The sequence below is a fragment of the Eupeodes corollae genome, chromosome 1 (assembly GCF_945859685.1).
Source record: "Eupeodes corollae chromosome 1, idEupCoro1.1, whole genome shotgun sequence".
Taxonomy (NCBI): Eukaryota; Metazoa; Arthropoda; class Insecta; order Diptera; family Syrphidae; genus Eupeodes; species Eupeodes corollae.
In genome coordinates this window covers 215427835-215452963 of record NC_079147.1, presented here as the reverse complement: position 1 = coordinate 215452963, position 25129 = coordinate 215427835, and the positions used below count along the sequence as shown (strand labels likewise).

The 25129-nt window shown below is 34.8% G+C and overlaps 1 protein-coding gene across 2 annotated transcripts in view; it reads left to right on the top strand.

The window, feature by feature from the left end:
* The first annotated feature begins 601 nt into the window (after window positions 1-601).
* Window positions 602-25129, top strand: part of LOC129952446 (uncharacterized) — a 271289-nt gene continuing 246761 nt past the window's right edge. The window contains exon 1 of one of the 2 annotated variants that reach the window (XR_008782313.1): window positions 602-663. The gene's annotated coding sequence lies outside the window, so the exon portion shown is untranslated. The remainder of the gene's footprint in view (window positions 664-25129) is intronic. The other variant, XR_008782320.1, reaches the window with a different exon arrangement.

Genomic DNA, 25129 nt, shown 5'->3' with positions numbered 1-25129 from the left:
TTAAAAACTAAAATAAAACTGAAGACTAGCTTCACAGAATCGCAATTGGTGTAAAAAAGTTTTTTTGAATGCAACTAAATGTCTAGTAAAACAAATCAAGAAAAGTTACTTAATTTTAGGATTTTTTTAGTGTCTTTAAACAAACTTGTGCTTCAAATCATAAAACATCTATTATACATCAATTCAGTGATCTAATAGCATGTCTAAATGTTTTTTCTTTATTATATGGCTATAACACAAATTTAGTAGTTCTTCACTCTTCTACTAACGAATCTATGAATAAAGTCAGTGTCGCAAAATAGTAAAATTTTAAAGCCCTTTTTAGCAATTTACGATTATATATTGTATCAAGAATGGTTTCTTTAACTTTAAAAATTCAGTAGTTAAAATTTTACTCAATTGTTTAAAAAAACTAAACTATATTGACTTAACGACTCCACACCCCCTCCCTCCCTTAGATCTGTGTCAAAGGGATTGGCATCAAAACAAATGAAGACATTCTAAATTCATAATTAATATCCTTTAAACATCGAAATAATTATTTGTCTAATAACAATTTTACTTTGTTTACAGATGTAATATTGGTGAATATATTTTATTTGAAAATAATTGTTCTACACAATTGGAACATATCTGCCTACCTCAAGTGCCTAGCATCAAAGTGTAAGTATAGGTATACCTAGGATATAATTAATTCTAACTTGATTATAATCTCGTAACCTTTATTGGGTCTTCTTATCTTTATTGGTTATAATGAACTAATTACTTTACTAAAACAAATCTCAAATAAAAATGAACAAACAGAAAGACAAAAATAAACATGAAATCAACATTCAAACCAGGAACACAACCCAATTGTCTCGTCCTTTAACAAAACAACAAAAACAGGAAAAAGTGAAAAATAAAACGCACATCATACCCCACCTTTCCTCAAAACAGAAAAAGGTCATCCTCATTGTTTCCATTAAAACCTTAATTTGTACAGACTTGTATATTCTTAAAGGGTCCACTATATAGATGCCACCCTAATAGCAACATTACCATCATTGAACCGACATTGAACCAACCAAACCAACCATCAATGCCCAATTTCTTCCGCATTCCATTTGCTCTCATTAAGTAAATAATTCTATTCGTTCTTTTGATCTGTCATCCATTGCATGCCATTTCAAGGCGTTCGTAACAAAATAAAAAAGATACAAAACGAAAATAAAATAAAACAAACAAAAAAACACCCACGACACTCGTATAGCAGTCGTCCACACAAACTCCCACAAAATACTCTCTAACGTCTTTAATTGACTTCAGTGCTAATTATCCTTCAGCAACGTTTCTATATATAATTCGTATATAGTAGGTATGTATCTTTCTATCTGACATTATGCATCTAAATGACAATGCCACTGAACCGAAGAAGCCTGATCCTGAGCCTGAACAACCTCGTCCTGTACCTATATAAAGTCCTTGTCCATGTCCATGCACACTACATACTACACTATACACATCTCTCACAGTTAACCATTTTTAGAGAAACACAATCAAGCACAAGGGTATGTTTCATGATGGTAGCGGTAAAGGAACATGAATGTTCAAATGTTCATTTACTCGTATGTATAGAGGGTTTGGTAGTGTGATGCTTTCTCCCTCACTAAATGCATTAGCATAATTAATGCAGCGAAACAGAATCCTGTTCAGCATACGTAATTTAATCCTTCGGCTGGGAGATAAAAATGAAACTGTGAAAAGGATTAACACACAGGAAGAACCAGGCCAAATAGAAACAACAAAGAAACACAAAAAATAATATAAAAAAGAAAACGGATAAAACTAAAAGGAGTTGAAACCGGGCTGAAAAACAAATATTCCATTGGATGAAAGTAGAAAGGTAGATGGGTTAGTGTTGGGTCTTGGGTATGTCTATGGACTATGTCAGCAATACAGAAAGCATTGCCATATCGTCTTCATCATTCATTAAAAAGAAAAACTTACATAAGTCGTAGAAGGGCTCACATTTAAGAATTTGAATACACAAATTGTATCTTGATTGATGCTTTTAATCAAAATGATGTCCTGAATGGTTGGCGGATTTAAAACTTTCGACTCCTTCCTCTTTCAATTTTTTGGATTTGTTTGAAAGTTTGATATCCATTTTAAGTATTAAAATATGTATGGATAAGATAGGTCTTTGGTTGATTGTAATAGAGGCAAAAGATGTAAAATATGTATTATGCGGGGTAAGACATATAAAATATCAGACTTCTGCTGGTTCAAATGACTAATCTTGAACTTTTTGTCTAAAATCTTATTTTACTCGTTTGGGCATTTTCCTTCAACACAGCGAGGCAAAAAATAAGAAATAATTAACTAAATTTTACTTCTTCGTATGCGATTGCAAGCGGGCTGTAGTCATGAGCCTCACCATAGCACCACAACAAATAGTTAAGAGGTGATAGATCGTATGACATCTAGGTGCCCAATTTACTCCTTAATTGGGTTAATAAACGCTGAAGAAAGAAATATTTCGAAGAACGAAAGCTTTTTTAATGACCGGCAGTATGGCTTTCATATCAATGGGTGATTTTACAGTTTATTTAACAGAAAAGTGTAACTAATCTTTACATTGTTTTTATTATTATTTGATAGAGTTTGGCATCAAGCTCTCTTATCGAAAATGGGTGCTTTTGGTACTGATGAATCTTTTCTTCGTTGGATTAGAAATTACCTTTCTAACCGTTGAATACGAGTTGTATTGGATGGCTTTAAGTGTAAAATTCATAAAATAAATGGTGTTCCGCAGGGCTTCGTTTTGTCTCCGGTTCTTTTTTAATTATCTTCATCCATTAAACTGTTTCGCCAACATCAGTGCTTTCAGCTTTTCATATTCATTTTAAGATTCTCATCTTTGTCCTTCGGATGTTGAACTTTAACAACAGCCTGTGTTAAGCTCATTAAATTTCGATCTCGACATCATTGTCCAATGGGAAATTATTAACCGTGTAGAATTTAATCGTTAAAGAGTAACCCACCCCGATGCCACTATTCAGGAGTGGCACTTGCCTCTAGGAAACTATTCAACTTTCATTTTCGCAGAAACGCTTATCAGTTTAACCTAGGGTTCAATTTCGGCCGAACTTTCAATTATATAGATTCTTTTGCAGTAAATCAAATCTTGTGCTGTTAAGCACATCAAGAATGGAGAATGCTTTAACCAACTCTTATCATTTTGATATTCAAAACTTTAAGATCACCGGTACCTCCTCTTTAATGCTCTACTATTTTCGTGAAGCTCGCACTGTTTTTAAACTTCAAACATGTTTTGAACACCTTGAGTGCCCCAACAAATTAAATGTAGTGGAATTCCAGAAACATACGACCAATTTCTACAAACGGCCTTGAATCGATAACTCATGATCATTACTAGCAATGTCCCATACAGCTGTGATTATTTCCTCAGTTCGCACTCTACGTAAGGATTTTAGTGGTGTAATGTCCAAAAATATAAGTTTGGTGTCAAATTAAGACACATTAGCCCTAATATCCACCTTTTCTAACACTAGTTTACACTTGAGATCCTTTTTTCTGTCGCACATCAAGAATTTGGAATGGGTATTGAAAGCTTTAAGACAAATTCTCAAGAAAGTGTTTACAAATTCTCAGATCTCCCTCTCAAAGTTTTAAAGAAAATTGATTGCTCCTAGTAGTTTGTAACCTTCTGAACTTTAGAATTCTTTAGAAAAAAACGAAACAAGCTGTACTTTTATCAAGCTATCTGGCATTGCTGCAACATAAGTCCTAACACAATTCTTGTATTTATAATTTTCATTCTATTCGACACGAGATTGAATAAGTTGCTATTGGAATTAACATCCGTAATCCGTATACCTATGTACTTCAGAAGGGTTTTGTAATCCTAAGAAAGCATCAACAGGACAACAACAGGAAGATTCAAACAAAACGCATGGCCATCAATGGAACACAACACAATACACACAAAAAAAAAAACAAAAGGACACTCTAAATATTAGAAGTAAAATGAAAATATTAGCTGTGTTTTCCTAGAAGGCCAGAACCATCGCCATCGCAATCGCAGTGCTCCAGACGACCTACGCTGATAACATCCATCCATCCATCGCCATCGTCATCGCCATCGTCATCCTCATCACCATTCACCATTCCGTGATGAAGTTGACAACGAATTTCATGACGATGATGCCCGTGTTTTTGTTTTAGATGAGCCATTGTTCTAGGTTTCTTCTTTTTTAATTCTTCTTTATCATCAGCATCATCATCATCATTGTTGTCAAAGTCTTCTACTCTTCTATGGCAGCATTGAGCTAGAGCACCCTTTAGCAAGAGCAATTCCCTCGAATTCTATTAGGACAGTTTAATCCTTCCAGGGAAGCTTTAGTTTTAGTTCTCGTTTTATTTGTTTGTGCTTTACATAGTTTTCTTTATACTCGGTGGCTTTTTCATAAAATAATCCGATGTTGCTTAGTGGAATTTGTTCTCCTGTTTTGCTTTTTCAGTGTTGTTTTAACAAGTAATCTTTTAAGGATTCTTAAATCTGAATGCATCCGTTTTTTCAAGTCGAAGGTTTATTTTTTTCTTCCAATGAGTAGAACCTAAGCCATCATTTGTATTATCTTTTTATGAGGTCCAAATTCAAAATGTCCTCACTTATGGATATTAAACTTCCAGCCCTCATTTTCTTCCGAGTTATACATCCTTTAAGCTGCCTAGTTTTCTTAACCGATTCAGCGACTGTGGTAATGTGTATTGAGCTTTATTCTTGCTTGATTTACTTGTAATAAGCAGAGAAACTAAAGTCTAGCGCCAAAAGCAGATATTTCGATGGAATTTTGCCTCCACATTGTCATCATGAAGTCAATAGGGACATTATTTGACGTCCTACTGTCACCAGCGATAAACCATACGATAAAAAGTAAACCTTGCTATAACAGCGAAAGTTTCGTTGTCTTGCTAAATTGTTTACTTTTCCTTCATTTTCAAAAGCCTTTGTAACAAAATTTAAGGGTTTGACATCAACCGTTATCCACACTATACTTTAAAATCGAAGGTGTTCTTCTCCAGCATATGACAATCGTTTTTAAAGGATACGTCGTCGTTGTCGTCGTCGTCGTCGTCGTCGTTTTTGTCAAGATTGTTGCTACACGTCACCCTTTGTCGTGCTTAATCACATCAATCTGAAAATGAAGAGAAAAATTACATTGCGGTATTGGTAAGGTCCTTGTTGAATATTATGGCCTTGTTTTGAAATTTGTTTAGTTTTTTTTTCAACTCAATTGTTTCTGTCTGTGAATCTACGTACCTACTTGAAGATATTTTCTGCCAGGATTCGATAAGAAATTCTTTTTAAATCTGTCTTAGTAAACAGTTTTTGTGTGCATTTTCAATGCAAGATACAAGATACAAGTACCTTTACACATTTCAAATGACGATATAATATAAAGAGAAGAAGAAGAAAACATTCATTAGATCGTTGCTATGAGCTGATTAAGATTAAAGTACCTTAAAAACATAAATAAGAAAGTATGAAGTCAATGCCTTAAAATTTTAAACGATTTTGTAAAATGTTAAAGCCATTCTTAGCAATTTACTAAGCTAATCAGGTAATTTAGCTCAAGGTTTAAAATTTTGAAGTCGCTAGTAAAGTGCACTGGTCGACAAGTTTAAGTCCTACAAATAAAATAAATACAATAAGATAATTGTATAATGTAATGACTTTCCAAAATACAAAATTTTCTCTTCTAGATTCAATTTAAATCATTTTAGTATCTTGCTTAATTCATGGAAATTTTAATTCTTCTTTGATTCTATATGAAGTTTTGATAAAACATTGAAATTGATGCTTTCATAGGTTTGAAAAATACGTTTTACACTTAAATTTAAGCGCTTTTGATAAGAGATTTCGAATCTGTTTTTAACCTTATATTTATATTTTTAATATATTTCAAAAACTTGATATAAAAGAATTTTTTAGCCAATAGATTCGGCACAGAAACAAAACTTACTTTCAAAGCAGTTTGTCTTTTTCTGTTGAAATTCGTTTAAGCTTAAATGGCTTAACGTTTCTTTTGGATAAGACAGGTACAATTCAACAACTTATGAAGATGTTTTTAATATTTTTGGAAATAATATCAATCTCTCACCCGACGAATTGGATTAAAGTTTTAAACAACCACCACAGATTAAATCCGAAAAAAGCTACTTTATAAATTTAGATAACCTCAAAAAGCTTTATGTACGCGTTTTTTCGAATTTTAAAAAGTAATATATCAAAAACCTGACTTGAAGTCGGAATTGCATTAAGGGCATGAAAACCCATTTGAAAAGTGCAATTTTAATGACAAAAAAAACCTTGTCGACCAGTGATTTTAAATATTGTTGCTAGATAAAATTTTAAGCTCTTAACTAAAGATTGTTAAAATTTGTTTTGGTGCATAATTGTTTGTAAATTCACGTAGAAATGTTTGCGTATTCATATTTATTTTGCACATTAAAATGTCAAATTAACTTCCTTTACCTTATGCTTTTAATAATTACTTAAGCTTTAAGCTAATTTTGTAGTCCAAAATCAATTTTTATACCAATTTTTAGGAATTGTTTAAGATTTTTAATTTTGTTAAAAAAAAAGCTGTCACTTTGCTTTTTATAAACACTATACTAAGTTTCAATAACGCTATGTCTTCGATGCTTTGTTTATTAGTTTTTGTAACAGTGATCTTTAACATACAAAATGCCCAAAAATAGTAAATTGGCAAAAAAGGTTTTAGACAATTTGATGCTCTGTCATGCGATTTTTTTGACACAGTACTTGAAGGAATAGTGCAGAGGCATTATCTGTCTAAAATCTGTCCAATTACTAGCATATGCTGATGACATTGACATAATCGGAAGAACTCAGCTTGATGTCAATGGGGCGACTTAGCCAGAAGGGTAAAAGTCCAAAAACTAAGATGGCTGGGTCACGTATACTTACTTACTTGCTCACAATCCATGAAGGGTCTCAGCCTGAGATACTGCAGTCTTCCATCGTGAACGATCCCTCGCATGCATTCTCCAGTCACCGAGACCAAACGCTCTGGCATCCGCAGTACTTATTCCTTGTACCGTAGGTCCGGTCTTCCTTGTCGTCTTGAACCTGGGGGCTGGGCTGAGAAGACTTTCTTGGCTGTAACGTTGTCGTCCATTCGCTCGATGTGGCCGAGCCAATGTAGTCGTCTTTTCTTGGTCTTCTGGACTACATCCACATCTTGGTACAACTCATACAGTTCTCGGTTGTATCTACTTCTCCATTCGCCATCGTCGCATACGGGACCAAAATCCGTCGAAGAATTTTTGTTTCGAAAGTGCCCAGTATCAATTCCCCTTTTTTACTTATCATAGTACAGCACTCGGTGCCGTAGAGTAGGACTGGTAAAATAAAAGTTTTGTATAGCAGACACTTTGTCTTTCGAGTGAGGAGTTTTGAACCCAGTTGTTTGACCAAAGCGAAGCAGCAGCGGTTCGCTAGGGTAATTCTTCTTCGGATCTCCACTAAGGTGTCATTCGTGGGATTGATGTTTGTTCCAAGGTAGACGAACTCCTTAACTACCTCGAAATTGTTGCTACCAACAGTGACGTTTTGTCCTAGGCGGTGGACAGATGTTGCTTTCTTTGTTGATAACATGTACTTTGTTTTGTCCTCATTCACTTCAAGAATAACTAGTTTCGCCTGTTCTTCAATCGCTGTGAAGGCCTCAAGCACAGCTCTCTTGGATCGACCGAATATGTCAATGTCGTCCGCATAGCCTAGGAGCTGGGTGGATTTGTTAAAGATAGTGCCCTCCGTGCTCACACCTGCCTTACACACTATCTGCTCCAGGACTATGTTGAAGAAGTCACATGACAACGCATCTCCTTGTCTAAACCCTGCGCAAGTTTGGAATAACTCGGATAAGCTGGTACCCATGTGCACACTCCACTGCGTATTGCTTAGCGTCATGTTGCACAGCTGGATGAGTTTTTTCGGGATCCCGAATTCAGGCATCGCCATCATAAGCTCCTGGCGGTGGATGCTATCATAAGAAGCTTTAAAGTCGATGCAAAGATAGTGAGTTTTGACTTGAAATTCGTTGGTCTTTGGTCTATCGTTGTTCTGCCTGGCCTAAAGCTACACTGATACGTGCCGATATTTGGGTTGCAGAAAGGTTTAAGACGCTCACTTAGTACGTTGAATAGGATTTTGTATGCAAAATTAAGCAGGGATATGCCACGGTAGTTTTTGCATAACATCGGGTAGCCTTTTTTGTAGATAGGGCATATGGAGCTTATCGACCAGTCAGTGGGAATGCTTTCTTCCTCCCACACTTTGGTGATGACCTGTTACATGCGGTTTATCAAAACACTTCTTCCATGTTTAAAGAGTTCCGCGGGTATGCCATCCGACCCGGCGGACTTATTATTTTTTAGCTTTTGGATGGCTCTTTTACCTCTTCTCTGCTGGGGGCTGGGACTGGGTCTTCATTGACTTGTCTTGCTTCTCTTTCGTCATTATCTTGATCGACATTTTGCGCATTCAGCAGCTGTTAGAAGTGCTGCTTGAAAACATCTACAATTCCCTGTGCTTCGGTGACTAGGTTTCCTTAACTGTTTCGAAGAGCTTGTGTCCCGGTTCTGAAACCAGAAGCTAATTGCTTTGACCTTTTAAAGAAACGTCGGGTGTTGTTCTTGGCCCGCGACTCCTAGATCTTTCTTCCTTCGCAGGGTCTTTTTCTCATTTCTCCTTTTCGTGCAGTACTCTTCACTTGCTGCTCTTGTTTTCCGTTGCAGCATCTGCACACGTGTATTTTCCGTCTATCTTTTCAATATTACGTACTCATCATAATACCACGGGTTCTTTTTCGGGGGAAGCTGGTAACCTATGGTGGCCTTGGCTACATTTTTTATTATTTCAAGATATTGGTTCCACAATGTGTTGACGCCTGTAGTATTTGGGAGGATGGCGTGCGTCGGCTAGTCGCTCGCTCAAGCGCTCACTGTAGTCTCTGGCATTCTCCAATGTGCTAATTCAACCGATGTTGAACTTCTTACTTGCTACTTATCACCGTATTACGAGCTGCAGCAAAGTCGATTAGTCGGAAGCCGTTATCTGTAGCTTCTTGGTGTAGGCTGTGCCTTCCAACTAATCTGCCAAAGATGTCTTCTTTCCCGAGCATCATCGGTAGCAGCGTGTGCACATATAATACTGATGTTCTGCAATCCGGCCTTGATGCGGATCACAGCCAGACAACCACTTATTGGTTTGAAATCCATGACTTTCGATCTAAGCCGATTTACCACGACGCATCCGCATCCAAATATATGCAATCTTTGATGACAGCTATAATAAATGTCGCATTTCTTTCTCTTAATTGTCCCTGATCCTATCCATTGTATTTCCTGGATCGCAGTAATATCTGCCTTATACTGCGATATGACAGATTCAAGTTTCTGAGTTGCGCCTAGAGTGTAGAGGGTTCTTACATTCCAGGTACAAACTCTCAATGCGTAGTCCATTGTCGTTCCGGGTCTGATTACCATAAGAGGGGGTTCATTATCCGAGGCTGGTATCTCTCTCATAACTTCCAAGTTTTTTACTGTGTAGGGGTTGTAAGCCCCTTGCCCTAACCTCCAAATTTGTTGGGCCCTTCATAAGGTGTTTTTTTTCCCGATATTGCACCCGCGCTTACAAGTTTCGCAAGTTATATCTAAAGATATAACCAGTATCCGGTGGCTACCACGAGGAGGTAAAGTAAACACTTGGTGTGTAGGAAAAGTTGCAGCATAAGCCCCCAGATAATACTGGGTCACGTATAGCGCATGGAAACCAATGCTCTGGCCCGGAAAGTCTTCGAATCCACAGCCACATGACAGTGCAGTAGAGGAAGAACGCGAATCAGGTGGCACAAGTGGAAAGCGATCTCCTCCACCAACTTGGAGTGTGAAACTGGAGACATCTAGTTAGGGACCGAGCTAGATGGAGAAGTTTGCTGGTAGAGGTCCTAGTTCACACAGAACTGTAGCGCCACCTTAAGTAAGTAAGATTGGAATAGGACTGGATTTCCGATTCCTGGTCCAGTCCTCAGTTAGTAGTATTAGCAGCAAAGTTTAAAGCCATATCTAATAACGAAATACGATTGCAAGGGAAAATTAAAACAAAATAATCTCTCAGGGGGGATCATGACCAGGCCCTCTTGGATCCGCCATAGTATTCAGTTTAATTTATAAATAGTGAATTAAAAAAATTACAATTATTTGTTTGAAATGTTATTTCAAGTATTTATGAAAGAAGAATGATTTTTTTAAAAAGTCTACAAAATGTATTTGAAGTTCATATCACTATTTCGGTTCTTCAGATACTGGCATTGAAAAAATGCATCCCAAACGTAAGCACGTACACACACGCACATCTCTTTAAGAACCTTTGGTTAAGATTCTAGGGACGTTGAAATGTCGAGATTTCAATTCCACAATAAGACAGAAAATTATTTCTTTCTTTGGAAATTTAAAAGCAATTTTTGTTTTCAAACAAATTTGCCTGCATCCAAAAAATAATGGAATAATTCCAAAAACTCCAAATAAAACCAAAATCCTGTTCATACTTTAAATTTTAATTTATTTTGTCATTTTTGATTTGTCTGTCCAATTTCTACAACACTTGGGATCTTCACCGTTGAGTAACATGTTTTTTAAAATAATTATAATTTCTTAATTAATTCCGACAAATTATTTCCCTTGTTTCATTTTTAGTCCGTAAAACATCTAATATATCATGTATTTTTCCATTTACATTTATGTATATCTAAAGATGGATTTATTATAATTTTATGGACAGGTTGGTGTTTACCTATGTTTTTTTTTGTTTTGTGTGCGGTAGGATTTTGGCGAAATCAAAACACGAATTCTGAATACATTACAATTTAATTGAATTAGGTTTGGATTAAAAATACGATACAAATTCCAGATTATTTTCTCTTGCTGATGAATAAAATTTCCCAAAAAAATGAATTCTATTGTAAATATGACCTAATGAGAAAAACTTTTGATACTTAATTAAAATTCCAGATATTTATTTATATTTTTAGATTTTTTAAAAATAGATTTGGGGATTCCATTAAATTATTTCATTACTGTACATATTTTATTTTCAAGTAAAACCAACTAATTTCGTGGGGTTTTCTCTCTTAAATTTTATAAGCCAGAAAATTCTTTAAAATGATGATGATATAGAAATTAACTTATTGTGCATGTTGAGTGGACCAAAATAAGTAGCAGAATGTTTCCGGAATATTCACTTTCTAATACAATGTATGTACATAAATATATATAGGAAATGTATCTTCACCAGATGGTCATTCATCATATTATTAGTTCCCTGATGAGCACGATGATGATGCATTCCGTTTGGAGTTGGAGTATCTCTTACCCTTTTTTCTTTTTCTGTACAAAACATACAAAAATATGAAATTTAATCGTTAATGAGCCCGAGAGACGTTCTGAAACACTCCACATAATTTCTTGATTTATATTTTCCAGCTGTGAATGGAATTGTAATGAAATGAGTATCTGGAACAGTTTTGATATTTTAGTAATTTCAAAAGAAAGAAAAACATCAGCGGGTGGATGTTGTGTGTTGGTTGGTTTAGTTGATTGGAAATTCTATACCACTGAGAAACGGAAAAAGGGTAATTTAAATGGGGTAATTAAATGCATTTCTGGTAATTGAACCATTTTTGGGTCGTCTGTCGTCCCTTAATTTTGTATGCAGTTTGTTTTTATTAGTTAACTTGGAATAATACTGCATTTAGGAGAGTGAGGGTGGATTTATGTTTTGTTTGTTTTTATGGCGTTCAAATATTGAAAATGTGCAATTGGAGACCATATAAATAATAATAAAGTCATTCATGCAGCAGTTATTTTATTTGAGCTTGGTAGGGGGCTTAACCCACAAATATCTATTTGAAATAAATACTTCTTATATAAGCAATATTGCGTTTAATGAAAGTTCGATAATTTAAGAGACTTTTTATGAAGCGAATCATAAGTAAGATTACAAAGAAGTATAGGAACCGATATCCTAAAACAGAAAGATCAATATACCCTCCAAGTTATAGAGAAATAAGCAGACATTTTTGACAAAAAAAAGCAGATATCACATAAAAAAGACTATTGAAAGCAAGATAGTAGTGCATTAACCACCTAAGATTCAATTTAAAAAAAACCAACTTGAAAATATTAAGAAGACCCACTAGAATTTAAGTTTAAAACATTTGCTTTTCTAAAAAATTGTAGGGTTCATATTTGAAATTGGAGAAAATAGCCAAAATCGATGTTTACTTGGACGAAGGATTAATTTTTTATAGCTCTAAAAATTGGTTCGCAGAATTGCACCAAATTCACCAACATCAGTAGCTTTGATTAGAGAGAAGGCAATAGGCAAGTTAACAATTTGCTGTTGTTTTTGTGTATTGTGACGGCTGATAAGTTTTGTGTCGAAAATAGTAATATTCGGCGGCTATATGGTATGTTCAAACTGTTGGAAATAGACTAGCAGTTGTGGCACTAAGTGAAACCCAAGTTGGTGAAATGACCGTCATATAGGATATAGCTAATTGAAATTATTCCTCCATGATTACAAGCTGCTACAGGACGATCTTAACCATGTCTCCGAATGGTGTAAATTAAATTGTTTAAAATTAAATATAAAAAAATGCAATGCTATCTCCTTCTATAAGTCCTATATCCACATTAGCTTTGATTACACGATCGATTCCAATGTATTATCTTGTGTAGAAAACATAAAAGATTTAGGTGTTATATTGGACAAAAATTATTCCTTTAAAAGTCACATGGATTATGTAATTGGAAAAGCTAATTCAACTGTAGGATTTATAAAACGTAATTGTGTTGATTTCAGTGATCCTTACGCATTAATATGCTTATATATATCTCTTTTGAGATCTTTATTGGAATATGCAGATGTCATTTGGAATCCGGGTTTTAAGACCTGCTCTGATCGTTTAGAAAAGGTTCAGAGGCGGTTTCCTAGATTCATATTTTATAAGATGAAGTGGACTTCTATCCCAGATTATAAAGCAAGATCCCTTTTTCTAGGTATCAAGTCTCTTGAATTAAGAAGAAAAATTCATGGTATAATGCTTGTGAGGGATATTTTATGTTATCACGTACGTTGCCCATCTTTGCTTTTAATTGTACCAATTTATGTTCCGTCAAGAGCTTTGCGTGGTATAAAATTTCTGTTTGAATCTTTTCCCAGAACAAGCTACGGTATTAATGAGCCGATTTATAGATCGGTAAGGCAATTCAATGAAGTTTGTCAATTTATTGAATTAAGTAATTCTAGGGATTTGTTTAAGGCCAATTTACTTTTATTGTTTACTTTTTAAAATAATTTTGTAATATTTTATTTTTAAGATCAAATCTGTTAGCTTTAAACTTGTAGATACATAAATAAATAAATATTCTTTCCTGTCCATGATATAGCTGTTTAAGTACGGTATAATATTTAAGATGTAGTCAAAGACGCATGCTTCATTCCACACGTATTTAATTTAAAGCAGCCCAAGATAATATAATTCGACTTCGAACTATTTCGATGCGCTGTCCAACTCTATTCAAAGAATTTGTTGCGGAAATTTTACTTCCAATACAAAAACACACCTTCCTAGAATTTTAAAGAAGTTGTCACTTTACTGCGTGAGAGCGGGACGACCGTGGTTTACCGTACGGTGGCGAAAACCATATTTTTTTTGACAGTAACATTCAGTGTTGCCAAGTCGAAATTCTAGATAAAGTCAATTCTGACTTTATTTGTCTCTTTCAAATCAAGTAAAAAAGTCAAATATTTGAAAATTTGGTTTCTAGTCAAAAAAAAGTCAAATATCAAATCACCAAATATTAATGATAACAAAAATACATTTTATTAATTATAAACAAAACAAAAAATAAAAAAAGTATTTCAACCTCAATTCAACGAGTTAATTTAAACAAATAATATTTCATAAATTATTATTATATAAAAATAGGAACATAGGTACTTAAGTTAAGGTACATAAAGTTAAAGATCTTCAAAATCTGAGCTATCACATTCAATTTCATTGGTTATATCTATATTATTGTATATAGCATAAGTTCCAACTTTTTTTTTTACCTCTGCAGGAATTGCAAAGTTGTTGCAACAGTTTTTTTTGTGCAAATGATTTCTTATCGTCAAAAGAGAATTAGTTAACAACAGCTGAATTCTGTTTCTTTGTTTCGTTTTAATCAAATTCAATTGACAAAAAATTCTTTCTACTTCTGCATTCAAAGTTGGTAAAACCAATATTGATAAAGAAAACTTTGCCAACTCCTTAAATGGATTTTCTCCACTGGCATCCTTATGCGAATAAATTTCGCACCAGAAAGCCACCGTCTCTTTTATGTTTTTCCATTTTATGAAACAAAGGTTGCTTCATTGGCTTGAAATTTTTTCTTTTGAATCAGGGTCAACCTTCATCTCTTCCAGAACTGAAAGGAGCTTTTATTTTGGGAAAGGCATGTTTCGACAGAAAGCATGCTGATCTGTTTGAGAATTTTTAAATTTTTTGGCACTCTATGCTGTAATTCTTGTATAAGCTTGATAATAAAACTTTTGTAATTTTTTCTAAAAATATGAATGTCTTCGTCGGTTACTTCCGAATTGATCTTTAATTCTTTAAGTTTTTCCTCGCACTCGGATCCTAGATAAGGTAGTTTGTAACTCTAAGTCTTTCAAATTCGAATCAGCATCAAAATCAAGTCAAAACACTTTTTACAAGATCTGTATTTCATTTCATGTCAACAGCGATGATATCTTGTCAAATTTGGCATGAAACTGGTCAACTTGGCAACACTGGTAATATTGGTTGATGAGATGGTTTCCTTGGAAGTGAAACCAAACCAGTTGGACGGTATGGTCTCTGGTGATAAATGTGTGCGGAAAAGTTGCATGATGGCGAGAAGTCACTCCAGTTGGAGAATGGCCTAAGGCCCAACCTAAAACCTTTAATTAATATTAAAGCTAATAATTTAAATTATATTTTTTGTTTAAGTTTTGTTTAAATAATTAAATTGTAATTAAATCCTATCTAACGTATGTAACTTAAACTATGTTTATGGACGTATGGACTTTTAAGTTTCGAACAACTTAGTTCAAGACGAGTAATATTTCCAGTTTACTTACAGATCCGGAACTTATAATCATTTTTCCTTATTTTTATTGGGTTGATAGTAAAGTTTTGCGAAGAAGTACGTTTTCCGCGATTTTTATGTTTCTCGATTGTAAGTATTAAGGTAAAAAATCGGGGTGGCGGAATGAAGTTTCTGGAATCGTTGTGACCTGGAAGTGAATCCAGCGGGCGGCATCTTCCAGAATGACTTGCAATTAACTGTGAGAAAAGAGTGAGTATGCGGGATCACGAGAATTTCATAACAAGTTATTTAATAATTAATAAATAAAAAAATTGTATCATAGCCAGTCCCACTGTAGAAACCCGGAATAAGTTAAAACAAGCTTAAAAGACTTGTAACGAACCAAGCTTTTACATAATTTTACATAAAATAAAGGAAAACATTGTCCTTTAAAGGTAGAACATCTTGTAATTCGTGGAATACGTATTTATTCGGTTCGGTTCCAACACCCGTTTGCGATCACTTCATGTGTATGCTCGATAAATGAAGCCAATTTGCTTGTGGTACATTTTTATGTTAATTTGACGCTGCCAGAAATTACCATGACTTCTTCTGTACTAAACAGCTTAAACAATTTTATGGGAAAAATCTTCCTTCGCTTCTTAATATTCATTCAGCTTGACTCGCTCAGGAAGGAATGCAGGAAACTTTTTAACCGAGCCAAAGCTGCAAGACTAGCCTCTCATTGGGACTCCTACAAAGAATCCCTAAGAATCTACAAGAAGGCACTAAGGAAATCCAAGCGATCTTCTTGGCGATCCTTCTGTGGCATGACAGAAGAAACTTCTGAAGCCTCTAGGTTACGGAAAATTCTTTCAACTAATCCAGCTATGCCAAGCTGCTTGAAAAATACAGACGGCTCCTGGACAAATTCAAGTAATGAATCGCTGTACTTACTATTGGACACTCACTTTCCTGGTAGTTCTCTTACCGAAACTTGCAACAGTTTTATACATTCAAGTTCAAATTCAACATATCCACAAGGTCTGATCACAAAGGATAAGCTACAATGGGCTCTCCAACAGCTTCGAACCATTTAAAGCTGCAGGACCAGATGGTCGAATTACAAAAGGCTTCTGATATAATTGCACCAATCCTTGAGGCAATTTTTACCAGCTGTCTTTACCTGGTCCATGTTCATAAGCAGATCGCTTCGCACGACCCCGTCTGCAGCACTGGACACCTTGCTCTACCTTACACCTCTTGACATATTTAGTATACAAATAACTGCAAGCTCTGCTATTCGCCTCAATGCTTCGTCGTAGTGGACTAACAACAACATAGGCCACTCCGTAATTCTAAGGTACTTAGAATCAATTCCAAAGCACACAAACTACACCATCCCCCAACTACAATTCGACAGGAATTTCCAGATTTCTATACCTACCAGATCTTTTTGGGAGGATAGGACATTCTTAGAGGATGAGTCAAGCCACTTTTACACAGATGGCTCAAAAACCAAAGAAGGGGTTGGTGGTGGTGTGTACTCTGAACGACTGAAATTAAGTCTCTCATTCCGCCTTCCCAATCATTGTAGCGTGTTCCAGGCGGAAATTTTGGCGATTAAGGAATTCTTGTCTTGGCTCAAAGAAAACGTGATATCAACATCTGATATCCGTATTTTCACCGACAACCAGGCCGCTATCAAATCTCTGGACTCTGTCTCTACAAACTCTATAACAGTCCATAACTGTCGATCATCTCTAATGGAGATGGCGCAACAGTTTAATATTCACCTTTGCTGGGTGCCGGGCCATAGAGACATTCCAGATAACTGTAAGGCAGATGAACTAGCCAGGAACGGTACTGTACAGCCCATCCTACCACGCTTGGCAAGTACTGGCATACCAATCGCTACTTGTAAACTGCTACTAATGCAAGATGCTTTGAGGAGGGCAGGCACCAGGTGGACCAACATCACCACGTGTCAAGCCACAAAAAACATCTGGCCAACACTGGATTTAAAACGTTTAAGGTGCTTGCTCTCTCTAAGCAGATCGCATATAAGCTCGATAATAGGTGTCATAACCGGACACTGTCTAATAGGAAAGCACGCCACGAGACTAGGCGTATTCTCAAATGACTTTTGCAGAAGCTGTATGGACGAGGAAGAGGAAGAAACGGTTCTTCATCTTCTCTGCACATGCCCTGCTCTAGCTCGAAAACGCAAGAATTACCTAGGAGAATTCTTCTTTAACGATCTAAACGATCTAAATCATATCAGTATAATCAGCCTCTCACGTTTCGTAAGGGACTCTAACTGGTTCCATTCCAAGGTTCATGTGGTATCACAATGGGCCATTAAACTGGCCTAAATGTGTCCGTTTCCATCTTGGACAGCCACTATAACATAACCTAACCTAACTTCTTAATATTCATAAATCTGCTGGCCAGCGTAGTATCCCTCCAATCATATTGAGGACCATGAGATGTTTTTCAATGCCTGCAAAATCATTGCAAAAGCAAAACCCTAAAAATGGCAAATCATCTTCACCCTTTAACTATCGTCCAATTGCACTTTAGTGCCTTCTTTCCAATGTTATGGACATGCTGAACAAATTGCAGCACAAGAAAAAATTGAAAAACGAAAGCTTCCTAATGACCGACAGAATGGCTTTGTTGCAATAGGTCTACTTCTGATCTCTTATGGTAAATCTCACCGAACAAATCTTTACATGGTTTTGGAGAAAGAAGAAATATTGCCCTTTATATTTCAAAGGCATTTGGTATTAATAAATCTCTTCTTGATTGGGTCAAAAATTACCTATCGGACCTTTTAATTTAAGTAGTTTGGTCCGGTTCAAATCTTATATCTACTAAATAAACGCTGGTTGTCTCCGACACTCTTTCTTATTTTTATAAACCCACTTAATTTTTACATAGTCTCAGTTTTAAGATGTTTGTCCTTGAGATATGGACTACGATTAGTTCATTTAATTTCGATCTTGACAGTATTGTCCAAAGGGGAATTAAAAACCTTGAAGATTGAAATGCTTCATTAAACTCAATGATGTCTCAAAAGCGTAACCCACCCACAATACCACTATCAATGGGTGATACCCGGAACGAGGAGACTGAACAGAAATTGTTAAGCTCCAGAAGTGTTATGTAAAAAGGATTGATAGAAAGTAATTTCTTCTAACAAAAATGCACATATATTGGTCCTTAACAGAAGTCCCCTGTTTCTAGTGAAACGACTCGTCTATAGTTCATTATTTGTCTCCTTAAAATATTTGCTAAAATCTGTTAGAAAATTTCCTGGTTTCCAATATTTTAATTCTCAACGAAACCATCTTTCAAAAACTTTTCAGTAAACGACTTTCCATTGTTTTTAAGATAAAACTTACTGAACATCAATTTTGTTTAGAGATATGCAACAAAAACTTAAACTTTTACCATATCAACCACTTCCGTTGAAACTAAGTTATCTTCAGCAGACCACCCACCTAAGTGAGCCATCAACAAACACGCACTAAAAATACAACAACCGTCACAACGTACAACTTCCTGTTTCTATATTATCATTCTAATAAATTCAAAACAAACGTCCTTTTTGAATAAAATAATAAAAACAAAGATATAAAAAAACAAAACTTTATTTTTATGATAAAGATCCTCTCATTTATTTAGGTAGGTGCTATATACTACGAGTATATACAACTCAAATATTGTATAGGTAAGGTATCTGACCTTAGCCGCCATAACACTTTTTATTGCCACAATGAATTTAAATGATGGCGAAACCACTTTTATTTAAGTGTGGGATATAAAATTAACTAATTCTGTCTTTTTTAACCTAAAAGAAAACACGCTACCAAGGATATAAATTTAATCCAGTTGAGTATTAAATATTTTTCTCGGTGAACGTTTTTTTAATTTTTTTTATTTGATTTAATTTGTTTGGCATCTCAGCAAAATAAAAAGGAAAAAAGATAAATTGGAAATAAGTCAAAACATTTTGTTTTAGGTTATCGCACATCCCGATGACTAAGCATTAAGCTTTTGATTAATGTACGAATTCAGAGACATCCTCTTTTTTTGTGTTGTTTTAAAAACGAATCAGAGCTGTTTTTCTGGTGTAGAACAGATAAAGTCCAAAAACTTCTGACCAAACAAAATTCAAGGTGTTTTAGATCTCAGTGAAGTGAGTCAATTAATTGAGAAACTTTACTAATTAAAGATTTTCACGAAAACAAGAATTTATAAAGCGTCCATAAATCCAGTACCTAGTAAAATCCGAAATATTCTGACAAAGTTTTCTATAATGCCAAAATGTATTTTAGAATAATCATTGACACCCTAAATGCAAATTATTCCTATTGAATAACACTTTTTCTCTCTAATACTTTATTGGCGGCACTGGTTCTCACGAAAATTACCACGGAAAGAATAATATTGACTTCTTTCATTAATTCATTTGAAAAATGGCTTAAAGTACATAAAAACTATCTTGTACCTACATTTCAAAATCCTTCGAAATAATTTAAGCAGTTTTCTAAAAATTTTCAAAAACACACAGCGCTGTCGCCTATAGTTACTTTATGAGCATTTATATTTCTGAGTGATTTATTCATGCAATGCTGAAATATTATGCTGCCATAGTGAAATACGAAACAACAGACATTTTATTTATTGTGACACCATAAAAGGCACACAAATAAGAGTTTTAACGCTTCTCCATATAGATACTCTTTTAGCGTTGACAGCTTTAATTCCGCATAATATCCTCGCATCAAGTCCTTAAGTTCAGTCACTTTCTGCTATTTTTCTTTCTCCAATTCCAATGCTTACGCAGAAACAGTATAATATTCTTGACGACTTTCTCGAATCTATTTTAATAAAATTTTCTTCAGACTTATGTTGGTTGGTGTATCTATATATGTACCTATATAGTGGGTAAGTTATATAGAGCTTATAACCACTTAACTATCCTGAATATGAAATTAACTGCATTAAGACAGGCGAAAATGTCATAAATTTGAATAAATTAATCCTATGCCGAAAAATCTACAAAACAAAAATTGTGCATATTTTCCTCGATTCTTGTTTATTGTTTTTGTATGTTTGTTCTCTCATCGGCCGTTGGTGGCGCTACTAATTGGTATTTTCTTTATACCAAAAAATATTTATGAGGTTTTTTGTGTAGTATTTAAAACCATTTTCAACAAAAAGAAAACAGAAAGAGCACAAAAAGATTCTCGATAGTTAGTTGAATAGAAGATGGCGGTGGGTACCGGCACCGGTACCTAAAACAAAAACAAGTCCTTCAGAATTTCATAATTTATTCTGGAGAGCATCCAAGTTCCAAGGTTTCTCTCTTTCTCACTCATTTTCTCTCTGATGTCGCTTTTTCAAAAATACACCTTTAAAGATTGGTGTGAGGAACAAGAAGTCAAAAAGGCAAAACTCATTCCCACCTTTCAAGGACTGGTAGGTAGGTCTTCAAAAAAAAAAAATGAACAATCAAGGGTTCCCATCACCTAACCTAACAGTGGTGTGGAACAAAAGTCATTGCCGAGTGAAGTGAAGAAGACCTCCTTTTCCTTTCATTCTTTTTCGAGAAGAGAAAAGATCCTTTAAAATGCTAATTATAAAGTTAAATCCTGCAACAACAGCATTTTTTTCGTTTTACTAAAAAAATAGAGAGGAAACGGAAATGGTGATAAAAAAAAATTATAACAAACTTTCCATACTACGACGAGTTCTTCTATGTCTAAACTGTTAACTCTATGCGGGACGGTAGAGATTGTTCAGGACGACGGTGAAATGGAACGAACGACCAATGACGATGATGGTTAGGATGATGATGGTTAGGATCATGATGATGACGATGCCGACGACGACGACGAGTACGACGACGACTAGAAACTACGACGAAGAAGATGACGATGGAGAAACGTTCAACGAGCAAGTTGTATCATCTTCAGTTCTTAAATAATTCTATAATTAAGGATTCCTGCCTGGTTGCCTTTTGAATTTAATATTCAGGATAATTAACACGAAGGTTGAACACTGAGTTTTTCTTGTAGCCTTCCGTAATTCTTTTTTCTCGTGTTTTTTTTTTATTATTATTATTTTTCCGAAGGGAAGTATTTTTCACCATAATCCCTTATCATTTCTATCATTTGGTGTTTCAAAGACCAAAACTCTGTGTAGAGCAAATTGGGAAGAAGAAAATGAAAAATTAAAAAATAAAAAAATATTCATCCATGAAACTGTAATGAGTATGATTTTCTTTTGCTTATATAAGAAATTTAGTCTTTGGCATCGCATCATCATCATCATCATCAGAACCTTTTGATGGTGAAGACATCTTTTATAAAAGTTAAAAAGATGCTTGATTTTGTTGTTGGTGCATTTATATCAAAAGGCAAGTTTCACTCAAGATTTGTATAGCTTTTAAAAGAGCTATTTAGAGTTGCAACAAAAACAAGCACACTTTACAAAAATTCATCGAGAAGGGTAATTTCAAGAAGACTATATTCGATTAACTGTTGGAGCAAAAACAGCAACACAAAATACGAGAAGCTTTTGTGTGTGTATACCGTTGGACAGGGTGCAAATGCTTAGAAAGTGCGATATACTTGAAGATAATTAAAAGAAGTTAATGGAAGAACACTACCATTTTGGAACAGTTATTACTTTGTTCTCTCTTAATGCTCTATTTTGATTAAGAGTTTCCCCGCACTATATATATTTATTTATTTATTTCGAGCAACCTTTAGATATAATGTATTCTCCATGAAATCTAGAGCCAAGCTTTAAAAAATTACCATAAGATCATTTATTTAGAACAATTTGCGTATAGTTTTAAGATACTATACTCAAATTGTTCTGCCACCCTTTAAATTGCGTGTCTTAGATCAAACTATAGCCCTCTAGCCCCTATGATGAATGATTGAAATTGATAATTGTGTTAAAAGCGTTATTCTCAAACGTTTATGTTGCCATATACGGCTTGGCGCGAGACGAAAAAAAAATCGAGGAGAGGCCAACACGAGACTGTATATTTAGGAACGAAATTTTCTAAAACTCTCGCCGGTTTTATTCTTTTCGGATTTTATATTTTCAATACACATTATTTTAGATTTATTGTTCAGTTCTTCGTTTATTTTTAAGTAGGTATTAACATGGCCTTTTTATGCCAAAAGACGATTCCAAAGACTCAAAATTCAAGAACTGAAATTTATCTCGAAGCTGGTATTGTAAATAAAAGTAAGCGCGATGTATTTAAATACATTTTGGCAGCTCTCTTTATACTAAAGTAATATTTTTTTAACCTAGACATTATTCCCGAAACAGACGAGACTAAGTTATATACGAGATACGAGCCCATTTTCACGGGACCGATATGTCGCAAGCAAAAGTCTCATCTATAACTACTTATGTGGCCTTGAACCTCTAACATTCGAGAAAAAAGTAAATTATTAACTTCCTATAGGAAGATATTGTAATTTTTACGATTTGGAGAATTGAAAATGTTGACATTTCTCAACGTTTCAAGGTACACAGAACCTAAATAACAGATTCTTAGAGAGATTATTGTGCGTGCGTGCGTGTGTATGTTCGTTCGTACGTCAGTACATGCGTCCGTCCGATCCGTACATTCGGGAAGCTATTTTCGTAGTCCATATCTCAAGAATCAGTAGAATTAAATAGATAAATTAAATTAGGTGGCGCAACAGTCCGTTGAGAACTAGAGTCTAGTGACTTACAACTCTCAACAACGGGCACTACAAAATACCAGTAAAATTATCGACTTCAAATAAATGTTGTTATACAAATAATGATGCAGACAAAAATTAACCCAAAATATCTCTTGAACCTATAACGCTTGCGTGTTTTTAGTAATTTGTTTTTTATTAACCTGAAGAATAACGTTCTTGACATCTGGTAAAATTTTGAGAAAATCGAATTGATATTTTTTTTCGAAAAATTAAAACATTGGTAAAAGTTTATAAAGATTGATTTTCGATTCAAAAATCTTTTACAAATTTCTTCAAACTAATTTAATTCTATAGAAAATATTGCGTCCGACTTTTACTAACATTTTTCATTCAACAGTCAGTTTTTTTAAAATTGAAATCTGTAAAAAATAATACGCACAAGTGGTAATAAACTATAGTCGATTCTTCAAAAAGATATTTTTCCAAGAAAAATCGAATCTGTATCTGTTTATATAAGAAATACAAAATTGGTTTTGGAGTAAGGATCTCGTTAGCATAAATATAAGTGAGTGAGTGACAAGAAAAGTGGCGCACTTTTAAATTTTGCAAGATTTCGAAGTAACTTAAACAAACGTACGTTTTTCTGGTAAAATTCTGTTTATTAGCATAAAAGTAAGTCATTCATGTAAAAAAACGAAAAAACTTAAAGAACTTAGAAATAAACCATAAATTAAGGAAAATAGGCAAAAGCTTCATAGCTTGACATTTTGCATTTTTTTTGTTTTGTTTTGACCTAGTCCTTGTTTTTTCAATAGTGGATATTGCCTCCACGAACATATAATAAAGCTTTAATGGAAATACCTTGGATTTGTTACGATGGTATTGTCAAAATTTTCCCATTCCTCAATTAAGGCAGATTAAAGCCCATTGAGTGTTTCTGGAAGGGCGGGTCCACTCCTAATCATTTTCCCAGTAGATCCCAAACTTGTTCGATCGGATTCATATCAGGGCGCATCGCAGGCCAAGCCATTACATCGATATCCACTTCTTGTAAGTTGTCAGTAACGCACCTAGCAACGTGTGGTCTAGTATTGTCCTGCATTAGAAAGAAATTGTGCGAATGGAACCACATATTCCTCCAGAATGTTGTTGATGTAGTAACTTGAGTTTACCGATCTTTCCCCGATGCACTCACAATTACGGAACCTCCCCAGAAATTTTAGCGCTGGGCAACCTTTTCCGAAGAGTATCTTTGACCTGATAGTCTCCACGTGCATCTAGTGAGCACAGACAAAACCTGGACTCATCAATGAAAAAGTCTTTACCCCAGTTGGCCAATCTCACCACTTATCGGCTCCTCACCGTTTTAATTCACAGCTCTCCCCCTAACGGATCGAAGTCTGTGAGACAGCTGAACCTCTGTTTGGTGACGATCTCGAAGGCTTTGAAGCACCAAATATCGACTGCAGATTTTCCTCTGAGCCTTTCCGCCGGTTGCAGGAGTTGATTTCCCTGTACCTTTGAATGGCTTTTCTTACCGTCATCTTCGGTTTTCCGATCAAAAAACGGGATACCGCGCACTTTATCCATCCTCAACTAAAGCCAGTGCCCTGGCGACTTCTTCTGCCATTATTTGCATTTTTTCACAAAAATCATTAAAAACGGTATCAAGGAAGCCAAAATTTGTATAGCTCGCATCCACTATAAAAAATGAAAAAGTTGCGGCCCTCTTCAGTATAATGCACTTCAGGCACTAATGTATTTAGGAAAATCAAAAAAGAATATGCAAACGTACACAAAAATATAGAGTTAAACGAAAAAAAAAAAAATAATCTCTGCAAAAACAAAGCGTTAAGATTTTAAAATCAAACTATTTAAATGATAAGTTTTTGAAAATTTGTAGTTAATCTTTTAGAAAAAATCAACTGTCAACTTAAAAAAATAAACACTTTAAAACAAAAATCTGAAATGAAATGGTTTTCGACTCAAGTATTGGGAGAACAAAGGAACTTATTGACTTCAAATAATTTATCTTTAACAAAATATTGTTATGAATATTTGAAGAATTAGACATCTACAGACGATATGGAAAGTTATCAGTGTGGGTCGCAACCCAGCATCTTTTTGAATATCTTCATTTGGTATACAATTTGGAAAATTGCTGAAAGAATTTGTTTGTTTCTTATGTATTT